Source organism: Apodemus sylvaticus, chromosome 7 (genome assembly GCF_947179515.1).
Source record: "Apodemus sylvaticus chromosome 7, mApoSyl1.1, whole genome shotgun sequence".
Classification (NCBI taxonomy): domain Eukaryota; kingdom Metazoa; phylum Chordata; class Mammalia; order Rodentia; family Muridae; genus Apodemus; species Apodemus sylvaticus.
This window is the reverse complement of record NC_067478.1, coordinates 123,263,387-123,276,619: the sequence shown is the minus strand read 5'-3', so window position 1 is coordinate 123,276,619 and position 13,233 is coordinate 123,263,387.

Below are 13,233 nucleotides of genomic sequence, written 5' to 3'. Positions count from 1 at the left end.
TAGTGTTCCTCCTGTTTCTATTTTGTAGAATAGTTTGAAGAGTATTGGGGTTAGGTCTTCTATGAAGGTCTGATAAAATTCTGCACTGAAGCCATCTTGTCCAGTGCTTTTTTTTGGTTGGGAGACTTTCTATGATCCCTTTTTATTTCTTCAGGTGTTATGAGACTGTTTAGATTATCTATTTGATCCTGAGTTAATTTTGGTCTCTGATATCTGTCTAGGAAACTGTACATTTCCTCCAGATTCTCCAGTTATGTTGAGTATAGGCTTTTGTAGTAGGATCTGATGATTTTTTTGAATTTCCTCAGTTTCTGTTGTTATAACTCCCTTTTCATTTCTAGTTTTTTAAATCTGGATACTGTCTCTGTGCCCCTTGTTTAGTCTGGCTTATCTATCTTGTTGATTTTTTTGAAGAATCAGCTCCTGGTTTTGTTGATTCTTTGTATGGTTCTCTTTGTTTCTACTTGATTGATTTCAGCCCTGAGTTTGATGATTTCCTCTCTTCTATTCCTCCTGGGTGAATTGGCTTATTCTTGTTCCAGGGCTTTCAGGTGTGTCATTAGGCTGCTAGTGTATGCTCTCTCCATTTTTTTTTTTTTTTGAGGCACTCAGGACTATTAGCACTGCTTTCATTGTGTCCCATAGATTTGGGTATGTTGTGTCTTCACTTTCATTAAATTCTAAAAAGTCTTTGATTTCTTTATTTCTTCCTTAACAAAAGTATCATTGTGTAGAATATTGTTCAGTTTCCACGTGTATGTGGGCTTTCTGTTGATTTTGTTGCTATTGAACACCACTTTTACTCCATAGACTCCACTGACAGACATCTGGGTTCTTTCCAGCTTCTGGCTATTATAAATAAGGCAGCTATGAACATAGTGAAGCATGTGTCCTTATTACATGCCAGGTAATCCTCTGGGTATATACCCAGGAGTGATATAGCAGGGTTCTCCACGTTCAGTTTTCTGAGGAACCTCCAGACTGATTTCCAAAGTGGTTGTACCTTCTTGCAATCCCACCAGCAGTGGAGGAGTGTTCCTCTTTCTCCACATCCTCGCCAACACCTGTTGTCTCCTGAGATTTTAACCTTAGCCATTCTGACTGGTGTGAGGTGAAATCTTAGTGTTGTTTTTATTTGCATTTCCCTAATGACTAAAGATGATGAGCATTTCTTAAGGTGCTTCTCAGCCATCCGAATTTCTACAGGTGAAAATTCAGTGTTTAGATATGCACCCCATTTTTAATAGGGTTATTTGGTTCCCTGGGGTATAACTTCTTGAGTTCCTTGTATATATTGGATATTAACCCTCTATCAGATGTAGGGTTGGTGAAGATCGTTTCCCAGTTTGTTGCTTGCAATTTTGTCCTTTTGACAGTGTCCTTTGCCTTACAGAAACTTTGTAATTTTATGAGGTCCCAGTTGTCAATTCTTGATCTTAGAGCATAAGCTATTGGTGTTTTGTTCAGGAACGTTTCCCCTGTGCCCATGTCTTCAAGGGTTTTCCCCAGTTTCTTTTCTATTAGTTTCAGTGTGTCTGGTTTTATGTGGAGGTCCTTGAAAAACTTGCAGTTGAGCTTAGCAAAAGAGATAAGAATGGATCAATTCGCATTCTTCTGCATGCTGATCTCTAGTTGAACCATTTGTTGAAAAGGCTATCTTTTTTCCACTGGATGTTTTCTGCTCCTTTGTCGAAGATCAAGTGATCATAGGTGTGTGAATTCATTTCTGGGTCTTCAATTCTATTCCATTGGTCCACTTGTCTGTTGCTGTACCAATACCATGCAGTTTTTAACACTATTGCTCTGTAGTAATGCTTGATATCTAGGGTATTGATTCCACCAGAAACTCTTTTACTGTTGATAGTAGTTTTAGCTATCCTGGGTTTTGTTATTCCAGATGAATTTGAGAATTGCTTTTTTTAACTCTGTGAAGAACTGATCTGGGATTTTGATGGGGATTGTGATGAATCTGTATATTGCTTTTGGCAAAATGGCCATTTTAACTATATTAATCCTGCCAATCCAAGAGCATGGCAGATTTTTCCACATTCTGAGATCTTCTTTGATTTCCTTCTTCAGAGACCTAAAGTTCTTCTCATACAGATCTTTTATATGTTTGGTTAGAGTCACACCAATATACTTTATATTGCTTGTGGCTATTGTGAAGGGTGTCATTTCCCTAACTTCTTTCTCAGTCTGTTAATCCTTTGAGTATAGGAAGGCAACTGATTTGCTTGGGTTGATTTTCTAACCAGCCACTTTGCTGAAGTTGTTTATCAGCTGTAGAAGTTCTCTGGTGGAGTTTTTTGGGTCACTTAAGCATGCTAGCATATCATATGCAAATAGTGATAATTTAATTTCTTCCTTTGCAATTTGTATCCCTTTGACCTCCTTATGTTGTCTAACTGCTCTAGGGAGAACTTCAAGTACTATATTGAAAAGATATGGAGAGAGAGGGCAGCCTTGTCTAGTCCCTTATTTTAGTGGGATTGCTTCAAGTTTATCTCCATTTAGTTTGATGTTGGCTAGTGGTTTAGTTTATATTGCTTTAACTATGTTTAGGTTTGGGCCTTGAATTCCTGTTATTTCCAACAGCATGAAAGGATGCTGAATTATGTCAAATGCTTTTTCAGCATCTAATGAAATGATAATGTGGTTTTTCTCTTTGACTTTGTTTATGTAGTGGATTGCATTGATGGATTTCCTTATATTGAACCATCCCTGAATCCCTGGGATGATGCCTACATGATCATCGTGGATGATCGTTTTGATGTGTTCTTGGATTCAGTTGGCAAGTATTTTATTTAGTATTTTTGCATCGATATTAATAAGGGAAATTGGCCTGAAGTTCTCTTTCTTTGTTGGATCTTTGTGTGGTTTTGGTATCAGCGTAATTGTGGCTTCATAGAAAGAGTTGGGTAGTGTTCCTTCTGTTTCTATTTTGTGGAATAGTTTGAAGAGTATTAGTGTTAGGCCTTCTTTGAAGATTTGATAGAATTCTACACTAAAACCATCTGGTCCCGTGCTTTTTTTGGTTGGGAGAATTTCTATGATCCCTTTTATCTCGTTTGGGGTTATGGGACTGTTTAGATGACCTATTTGGTCCTGATTTAATTTTGGTGTTTCATATCTGTCCAGAAAACTATCCATTTCTGCCAGATTCTCCAGTTGTGTTGAGTATAAGCTTTTGTAGTAGGATCTGGTGATTTCAGCCCTGAGTTTGATGATTTCCTGTCTTCTACTCCTCCTGGTTTAATTCGCTTTATCTTGTTCCAGGGCTTTCAGGTGTGTCATTAAGCTGCTAGTGTATGCTCTCTCCATTTTCTTTTTGGAGGCACTCGGAGCTATGAGTTTTCCTCTTAGAACTGCTTTCATTGTGTCCCATAGATTTGGGTATGTTGTATCTTCATTTTCATTAAATTCTAAAAAATCTTTGATTTCTTTCTGTATTTCTTCCTTGACCAAGGTATGATTGAGCATTGTCCAGTTTCCACATGTATGTGGGCTTTCTATTGATATTGTTGCTATTGAAGACTACTTTTACTCCGTAGTGATCTGATAGGAGGCATGGGATTATTTCAGTCTTCTTATATTTGTTGAGGTCTGTCTTGTGACCAATTATATGATCGATTTTGGAGAAGGTTCCATGAGGTGCTGAGAAAAGGTATATTCTTTTGCTTTAGGATGAAATGTTCTATATGTATCTGTTAACTCTAATTGGTCCAAAGCTTCAATTGGTTTCACTGTGTCCCTGTTTAGTTTCTGTTTTCTTGATCGGTCCATTGAGAATAGTGGAGTGTTGAAGTCAACCACAACTATTGTGTTAGATGCAATGTGTGCTTTGAGCTTTGATAAAGTTTCTTTTATGAATTAGGGTGCCCTTGCATTTGGAGCATAGATGTTCAGGATTGAGAGTTCTTCTTGCTGGATTTTTCCTTTGACCAGAAAGGAGTGTCCCTCAGTGTCTCTTTTGATGACTTTAGGTTGGAAGTCAATTTTATCTGATATTAGAGTGGCTACTCCGGCTTGTTTCCTGAGACCATTTGCTTGTAAAGTTGTCTTCCAGCCTTTTATTTTAAGATAGTGTTTATCTTTGACACTGAGGTGTGTTTTCTGTATGTAGGATCCTGTTTATGTATCCAGTCTGTTAGTCTATGTCTTTTTATTGGGGAATTGAGCCCATTGGTGTTAAAAGATATTAAGGAATAGTGATTATTACTTCCTGTCATTTTTGATGTTGTTTTTTATATTTGATTGATTATCTTTTTTGGGGGGTTGATAAAAAAAGGTTACTATCTTGCTTTTTCCAGGGTGAAGTTTCCCTCCTTGTATTTGTGTTTTCCTCCTACTATCCTTTGTAGGGCTGGTTTGAGGAAAGATATTGGTTAAACTTGGTTTTGTCATGGAATATCTTGGTTTCTCCATCTATTGTGATTGAAAGTTTTACTGGATATAGTAGTTTTGGCTGGCATTTGTTTTCTCTTAGAGTCTGCATGAGGTCTGCCCAGGATGTTCTAGCTTTCATAGTCTCTGGTGAGAAGTCTGGTGTGATTCTGATATGTCTTCCTTTATATGTTACTTGGCCTTTTTCTCTTACTGCCTTTAATATTCTTTCTTTGTTTAGTACATTTGGGGTTTTGATTATTATGTGACTGGAGGTATTTCTGTTTTGGTCTATCTGTTTGGAGTTCTGTAGGCTTCTTTTATATTCATGGGCATCTCTCTCTTCAGGTTAGGGAAGTTTTCTTTCATAATTTTATTGAAGATATTTGCTGGCCCTTTAAGTTGTAAATCTTCACTCTCATCTATACCTATAATCCTTAGGTTTGGCCTTCTGATTGTGTCCTGGATTTGCTGGATGTTTTGGGTTACAAGCTTTTTGCACTTTGCATTTTCTTTGACTGTTGAGTCCATGGTTTCTATGGTATCTTATGCATCTGAGATTTTCTTCTATCTTTTGTATTCTATTGTTGATATTTGCATCTATGGCCCCTGATTTCTTCCCAAGGTTTTCAATCTCCATAGTTGTCTCCCTTTGAGTTTTCTTAGTTGTTTTTACTTCTGTTTTTAGATCCTGGATGGCTTTGCTCAGCTCCTTCACTTGCTTGTTTGTGTTTTCCTATAATTCTTTAAGAGATTTTTGTGTTCCCTCTTTCATGATCTCAGCCTGTTGACCATACTTCTCCTGTATTTCTTTAGATGATTTTTGCATTTCCTCCTTATTGGCTTTTGTATTCTCCTGAATTTCTTTCAGTTATTTTTGTGTTTCCCTTGTAAGGGCTTCTAAGTTTTGATCCATTTTCTTGAATTTCTTTAAGAGATTTATTTATGTCCTTCATGTGGTCCTGTAACAGCATTATGACCAGTGATTTTAAATCCAAATCTTGTTTTTCTGGTGTGTTGGGGTATCCAGGATATGCTGTTAATGGAGAATTGGGTTCAGATGCCATATTTCCTTGTTTTCTGTTAGTAACGTTCCTACATTTGCCTTTTGCCAGCTAGTTCTCACTGGTGTTAGTTGCCTCTTCCCAGCTAGCCTCCGGGTGCACAACTGGCCTCCTGCACTGCCTGGAGATGGGGTGCTATGGCCCTGGCTGTTCCAGATCCAGAGGCGGAGACAGGAAGGCTCCTGCCAGAGGCCTCAGGACTGCATCCTCTGCTCTGCAGGGCCAGACTTACCAGAGCATGCTGCTTCCTCCCAGCCAGCCTCCGGGTGCACAGCTGGCCTCTTGCATGGCCTGGAGATGGGCCTGCATTAAAATTCAATCAGCATGCCAATCATAATCAAAAAGATGTGATGTTGATGATTTGGAATTTTATTTTTTTCTTAAGATTTTCTGAAGAACCTTTGAAAATTAAATCTATCTTCAAATTCTAGCTACCTCATTTGAGTCATCTCTTAACAGGTGTGTTCTCAGGGAACACATACTAATTGCAATTTGGACAGACATAATTAAAGTGGCAATTACTCTTTGCCCACTTCCAATATATAATGTATTCTTAATTGATTTTGGATTATCCATGCCACTGGTGTTCCCTTGAGTAGATAACAGAGAGGTAAGTTTATTCAGTGGAATGGGATGGGAATGGGGATTGAGCATATAGACACAGACTCATTTATTGCAGAAATTTGAATTTCTTCTTTAGTTTGTTCACTGTGCACAAATTTGCCCTTTGCCCTACCATCAAGTAGCTCCTACTACTTAAATAAAGACCACAGTCTGATTAGCACTCAGACTTGGAAATAAGACTTGGATACTGTGGCATCTGCTTCGCTGTCCTCTGAAGTTACTCACAGTGAAGAAGAAGTCAGATTTTAGGCCTGCAAGCATTCAGACATTAACAAGTAAGGGCTCCATGCCAGACACCTATGTCATCCAACTAACAGCCAACTACACATGGAAGAAACATTGTCAGATTGGGAAGGTTCTAGCATCAGTGGCCTTCCTTAGACAATAGTGTTTATCTATTTCAATGAGAGAGAGATAGAGATAGAGATAGAGATAGAGATAGAGATAGAGATAGAGATAGAGATAGAGATAGAGATAGAGAGATAGATAGATAACCCTGTTGGCCAAGATTTGTGGCAAGCATGTTTACCTGCTGATCCTCCTCCACACTGGTCTCAGAGAATGGCTTCTTAACCACACAAACATTTCAGATCCCAGACTATCATACTAATCTACCTTTGAAATTCTAACTCAAGAAAATGCATTATGATTGATTTTATTTAGCAGTAAATAATCAGGGCATAACTCATATAGTTTTTCTTAGGTTTGGAAAACTACCTCACGACCTTTTTAAACTCTGTCACTCAGGAAACCTCCCAAAAATCTACTAAGTGGGCACTGCTAAGGGCACAGGGTGACACTTGTCTCTTTTAGGCTGCTTCTGACTATCTGTAAAGATCCTTTACAGTTTTGTGCTAATGTATTTCTCTTACACCATTTAAATGGAGCAGTTTATGTTGGCATTCACATTATGTTAATTTAATGTGAATATATGTTTGCTTTATAGAAAGAGAATATAGAGTGATAGAGATATAGTCTAATGACATTTGGCTACTTATGAGTTATCTCAGTCTCCAACTTCCCAAAACAAGTAAAAATATTTTAAAAAGTTATGTCTAACCATAGTTTATGCAGAATTGGATAACAGCAATAGAAAAAGGAAGAGCTGAGTAGGTAGAAGGAAAATCTATTCTGCTCAATCTAATAAATGTGAATAATCTTTCAGACACAGACCTTGAGACATGCTTTCTTCTAACTATTCTTCCATGAAAGAGAGAAATAAATCAGTTAGTTGAAGAAGTAGGTAGTTCTTCCTAGGTTCAGGAAAAACAAGAAGGAGTTTAGAATTTATGGATATTTGATGGTAAGCTCTTAAACAGATGACTTTAATTGCCCGTGGTACCATTTTAGGTAATTTTAGAAGAAAATAACTGAGATTACATAATCAAGGATATAGTTTCCAAATCTAACTTGACTCTAAATAATACCTTCTTAAATGTCTGATATCTGTTGAAGGACATCTGGATTCTTTCCAGCTTCTGGCTATTACAAATAAGGCAGCTATGAACATAGTGGATGGAGCATGTGTCCTTATTACATGTAGGAGCACCTTCTGGGTATATGCCCAGGAGTGGTATAACTGGGTCCACAGGTAGTACTATATGGAATTTTCTGAGGAATCGCCAAACTGATTTCCAGAATGGTTTTACCAGTTTGCAATCCCACCAACAATGGATACAGAAACTGTGGTATATATATATGGAGTACTATTCAGCCATTAGAAACAATGAATTCATGAAATTCTTAGGCAAATGGATGGAACTAGAAAGTGTCATTCTGGGCGAGGTAACCCAGTCACAAAAGAACAAAGAATACACATGGCATGCACACACTAATAAGTGGATACTAGTCCAAAAGCTCAAAATAAGCACTTTACAATTTACCCAGCACACGAAGCTCAAGAAGAAGGAGGACTTAAGTGAGGGTACTATGGTTCCTCTGAGAAAGGGAATGTAATACTCACAGGAGCAATAAGGGAGGCAATGTGTGGAGCAGAGTCTGAAGTAAAGGCCACCCAGAGACTGCCATACCTCAGGATTCATCCTATAAACAGTCACAAAATCCCGACACTATGACAAGAAGCATGTGACAAAAGGAGCATGCCATGACTGTCTCCAGAGGGGCCAGCCAGAACCTTACAAATACAGGGGTAGAAACTAGCAACCAACTATTGGACTGGGCTTGTGGTCCCCAACGGAGGATCTGGAGGGTCGTCTGGAGGAGCTGACGGGGTTTACAGCCCCATGGGAAGAACAATGAGTTCAGATACCCAGACTCCCCAAGACTCCCAGGGACTAAACCATCAACCAAAGGGTATAAATGGTTCAGCCAAAAATGTGGCAGAGGAATGCCTTGTTGGGGATCAATGGGAGGAGTGATCTTTGGTCAGGTAAAGGCTCAATAGAGGCCCCAACATAGGGAAACCGACTGGGTGGGGGGGTAGGTGGGAGTGTTTTGGGTAGAGGGGCATATACATGGAGGCAGGGGGTGGGAGAAAGGGTAGGGAATGCTTGGGGGGGCTTTTGGGGGGGGCAAATTGGGAAAGGTTTTACCATTGGCAATGTAAATGAAGAAGATAAATAAATAAATAGATAAATAAATAAATGTCTGATATCAGACATTAGTTGATATTTATACTGATAAAATAATTCCAATTCTCAGTTTATCAGCTTCTTACCCTATTAATTTTTCCAATAGTCTGCCCATCCCAATGGAAGTCATAGACACAGCTCTCCTATAGTCATGAGACCTAGGACTCAGCTTCCCATGCACAAAAATACTAGAAAATGGTGGTGATGTTTAGATTCTTTGGGAAAACACAGTTACATTTCAACCTTGCTAATGCAGGCAATGAAGGTAGAACACAGGTGCAGGGCTCCCAAAGAAGCTGAAAGCAGTCACAGCACAAAAGGAGGAAGGCAGGCTAGAATCACTGCATTTTTCTACCCTTTGTTCAGATAGTGAGCTGATGGATGTGGAACTGTGGTCATTTTCACAGCAAGTCTCCCTTGCCAGTAATTCCCTTGTTAAGAAATCCATGAGTCAAGTTAATGGAAGGAGTTGAGTCTGTAATTTCATTAAATGCCAGCACCCTCTCTCCTGCGTACATTCTATGACACATTTAAGTGTGGCTGAGATTTCCTTCCTTTCCTTTCTCTCCCACATTGGCCCCCGGTTTAATTTTACTGCTGTTTACTCTTTCACTAGTCAATTACAGTCACAGATTACATAAGATCTATAATCATTCTTATGCTTCTCGGAGCTATTAATGAATCTGGTATTCAGAAATAAAAAAGTTTCATAAAGATAAAAAATTCTGCCTGCATTGAAATTTCACTTAATAACATTGTGGTAAGGGGTGAAGTATGCTTTTACTTATTAGCAAAATCACAGTGTTTGAACCTATCTTCCATCACCGATACCACTTTGCTCCCGTGAAATGCTAATAATGAAGTTAAATCCAGTCTGCCTGACAGTTAGAACTTTTCTATTTCACTCATGAAATGCATAATGCTAAAGCTGATTGCCTGGCTGGTTCCATTATTAGATAACCCCAAAATGTCAAATGGGACTGTTTAAATTAGGTGCACAAAGCCACACGACCAAGTCCACACAGGAAAACTGTGAACCATTATGAAATCAGTAAAAAGAAAAAAAAAGAGGCTTAGAGGAATTTAGCAGTTTGAAATTAATAATCGGGTTTTAGCCCCTGTATTCATCTTTTTAGAAAGAAATATTTTCCACTTCATTTCCATTTGTGCACTACAATCCAATGTATTCAGAAAGAACAATTAAACTCCCTTGACATGATGACCTTTCCTGAGTTGGGTCATGACACTGTGGGCAATTAGTTTGTCCAATGTAGGTCATTCCCAACAGAACCAGCTGCTGTCTATTTTCCAGTAGAGCTAACCTGTGCTCAAGGCTAATAACTAATGTGACTAGCTGAAATTTATCTGTGCTTATCTTGAAATGCTCACAAAGCAAATGTCCTTCCTTACTGACCTCATTTGGAATGAGGTTTAGTTGTTCTTTTTTCCCCCTGTTCATCTATAGTTGAGGCAACACTCATTTAAAGAGATTTTAGACTAGTGCTAAGGTTATGGGAATTTTTTTCAAAAAAAGTGAAATGTTTTAATGAAAAAAAATTTGGTTCATTTGAAAGAGTTAGTTTGCATTAACCATGTTCTATTTAAGGTGGTTCTAAAAATGCAGGCATTGAATGTGCAGCTAATAATAGAAAGTAAATTAGAATGGTAGCCTCAGGAGGTTAGTGAATATGTACCTCTGAGTAAGGGCAAATTTTGCCCAGTATATTCTTCTAAACAATAGAAATTGCCAAGCTTCGAGAGCAGTTAGCAAGACAAAAAGCCGTAAAAACATAGGTTCAAACACTCTTGTTATTTCCAGGGGAGCCTTATAGTTATCACCTATCTTTCATCCAGGTTCCCAAATACTGAACATCCTTTTACTACCATCAAATTAAGGGGTATTTTATATCTCTCATGTTCAAACTCAGTAATTCTCCAAGGAAATTTAAGGTTTATATAGAGGTGGTAATGGAGAAAGCCTTCGATTCCAGTGTCAGGCTGCCTATGAAAGCCTTCAAGATGTCTCAAGCAGATTTGGTGTCTCCTTTCTGTTGAACAACTTTAAAAGCACTTGTAATGTATAATTATTGTTATGAGTTTGTCTTTGTTGATAGATCTATGGTCAGTCTTTAAGTAGAGGAATACAATAATAACCACTTTATTTTCAGACCCTAATTCCATACTGTGCACTTAAAAGTCACATCAAAAACTAGATGCACATGCAAACACTGACTTATTTACAATTCTGGCACATGGGTGGAACTGTGGTAATCCCTCCTTAATTTACCACAATGAATTGCAAATTTCTATTTCATGATCAAAATGATTATCCTACTGAAAGTAAAGTACCACATATATGAACTTCTTGCCCCCATATGGATGCTACAAACATAAGGAATATTTATTTTTTTCCACTTCATATATAAAGATAATTCTCAGGAGAGCTGTCTGTATAGTTGTTACTGCCATGAGGGTTACGAATGAGGCTGCTATAGCTGCCTTGTGAGGCTGATGCTTCCAGATTGGACCCTTGAATCCTCCTTCTGGAAGGAGCAGGAAGACTCGCAAGTCTCAGGAAACCATCAAGTAAGTCCTGAGAATCAACTCAGGATAATTATGCCTCCTGAGGCCCCTTCCTGAGCTCTCCTGAGTGCTAAACAACTTGTGGGTAGTGCACTCTTGCAGGTTACCCGTGGAACTGCAGAACTGGAGCACTCCTGAGCTGTTACACACAATGGGCTGAGCTTTTCCATGATGGAGCTGCCAGCCTATATCACCTCAAACTTACTCTTAGTTTAACAGGCTGGACTTGATTAAAATCAGCTTTGTGGTCTATTCAAACTAAAATGAACAGATATGCCAGTAAATTTCACCAAGGGAAGTAATACAAGAAGCATAAACTAATTCACACAGTTTGCTTTTAAGATTTATGCTGCAGAGAATTCAAGGTAGAGGGCAGAGATAAAACATTATAAAGGATTATATCCTCTGACTTTCAAAACGGAGGAACAAAACTTTAAGGCCTGTAATGGGACATTAAGAGAAAAAACTTCTAAAGCAAATCCCAAGGAATAAAAATGATGACTTGATCTATGGCTTTGGCTCTTTCACATGTGTTTCTATAGATTTTCACCTAACACACATCATACTGGCCTAAGTTACTAGAGCTGGCTGCAAGCCTTTATAATCCGTGAATAAATGGTGAAGAATCTATAGTAACATCGCCAGGGAAATCAGACAAGATTCTACTGAGGAGGCAAAGTAATCCATATATGATGCAAGGAAGAATAAACACAGCTGATGATGGACCCCATGGAGTCGCTACAGAGACAGCAACCATCAGCATACAGTGAATCAGAAAAAACATGGTGTGGGCTAGTTACAAATGAGAAGTTGACCTCACGCCACAACATCTTTCCAACCAATGCCCTGCGGTTCAATGGAGAGCTTCCATCTCTGCAGTTAAATTGGACAAGTAGAATTTTTTTTTTCTAAGGTGAAGAAAATGTACAGTTATTTTGAGGACTCAAGTCAGCATAGGAATTATCCAAAGCGATTTCTTAAGTACACATTTCCAAATTTTCTATTTCACACCATTGTTTAAAGCATGCGTAGCTATACTTCCCCTTAGAGAAACCTACACACATATAGTCACAGGTGTCCCTACGTTTTTTTGTCCTTATTTTTTTAATCTTACCAGTTTCCACTTGTTTTGAAATCAACCTTAGTAAGGTCTTACTTAAAAAAAGCATTGAATCTGATTCACAAAATGTGTCAAACTCTAAGAATAAATCTGAAAATTTATTTTTATTATTATTTTATTATTAAAAATAAAATTTAAATATATTTTGATCATATTATTTCCCCTCCCTGAAGCCCTTCAGGATCTATTCCCCCTTTCTACCCAACCAACTTTAAGTTCATTCTCAACAAAACAATAAAAAATTCATAGAAAAACTAAGACCTCCAAAACCAATATAATAAAACATTTCCCCCCAAAAACACAAAACTGTAACCAAATAAAAGCACAAAATTATTTTTTGATTTTAGGACCTGTGTTCAGAAAATCTTTTCCTGTGCCAGTGTGTTCAAGATAATCACCCACTTTTATCTATCATGTTCATTGTATCTGGTTTTGTGTTGGGATCTTTAATCTATTTGGAGTGCAGGGATATAAGTATGGATTTATTTGCAATCTCCTATATGCAGCCATCCAGTTTTACCAGCACAATTTCTTGATGATACTATTTTCTATCGTATATTTCTGGAATCTTTACTAAAAACTAGTTGATTAAAGGTATGTGGTTATATACCCAAGTCATCAATTTTTTGATCAACATGAGTGCTTTTTGTGCCAATACCATGCAATTTTCATCATGCTAGCTTTGTAGTAAACTTCAAATTCAGAACATCTCCAGTAATTCTTTTATTATTCAGTATTTTAGCCATCCTGGGATGTTCGTTTCTTTGTTGATGTGTAGCTGAAGTGTCCTTTCAAGATGTGTAAGCTACTGTGTTAGAATATTGTTGGTGATTACATTGAATCTGTAGGGTTTTGTTGTTTTGTTTGT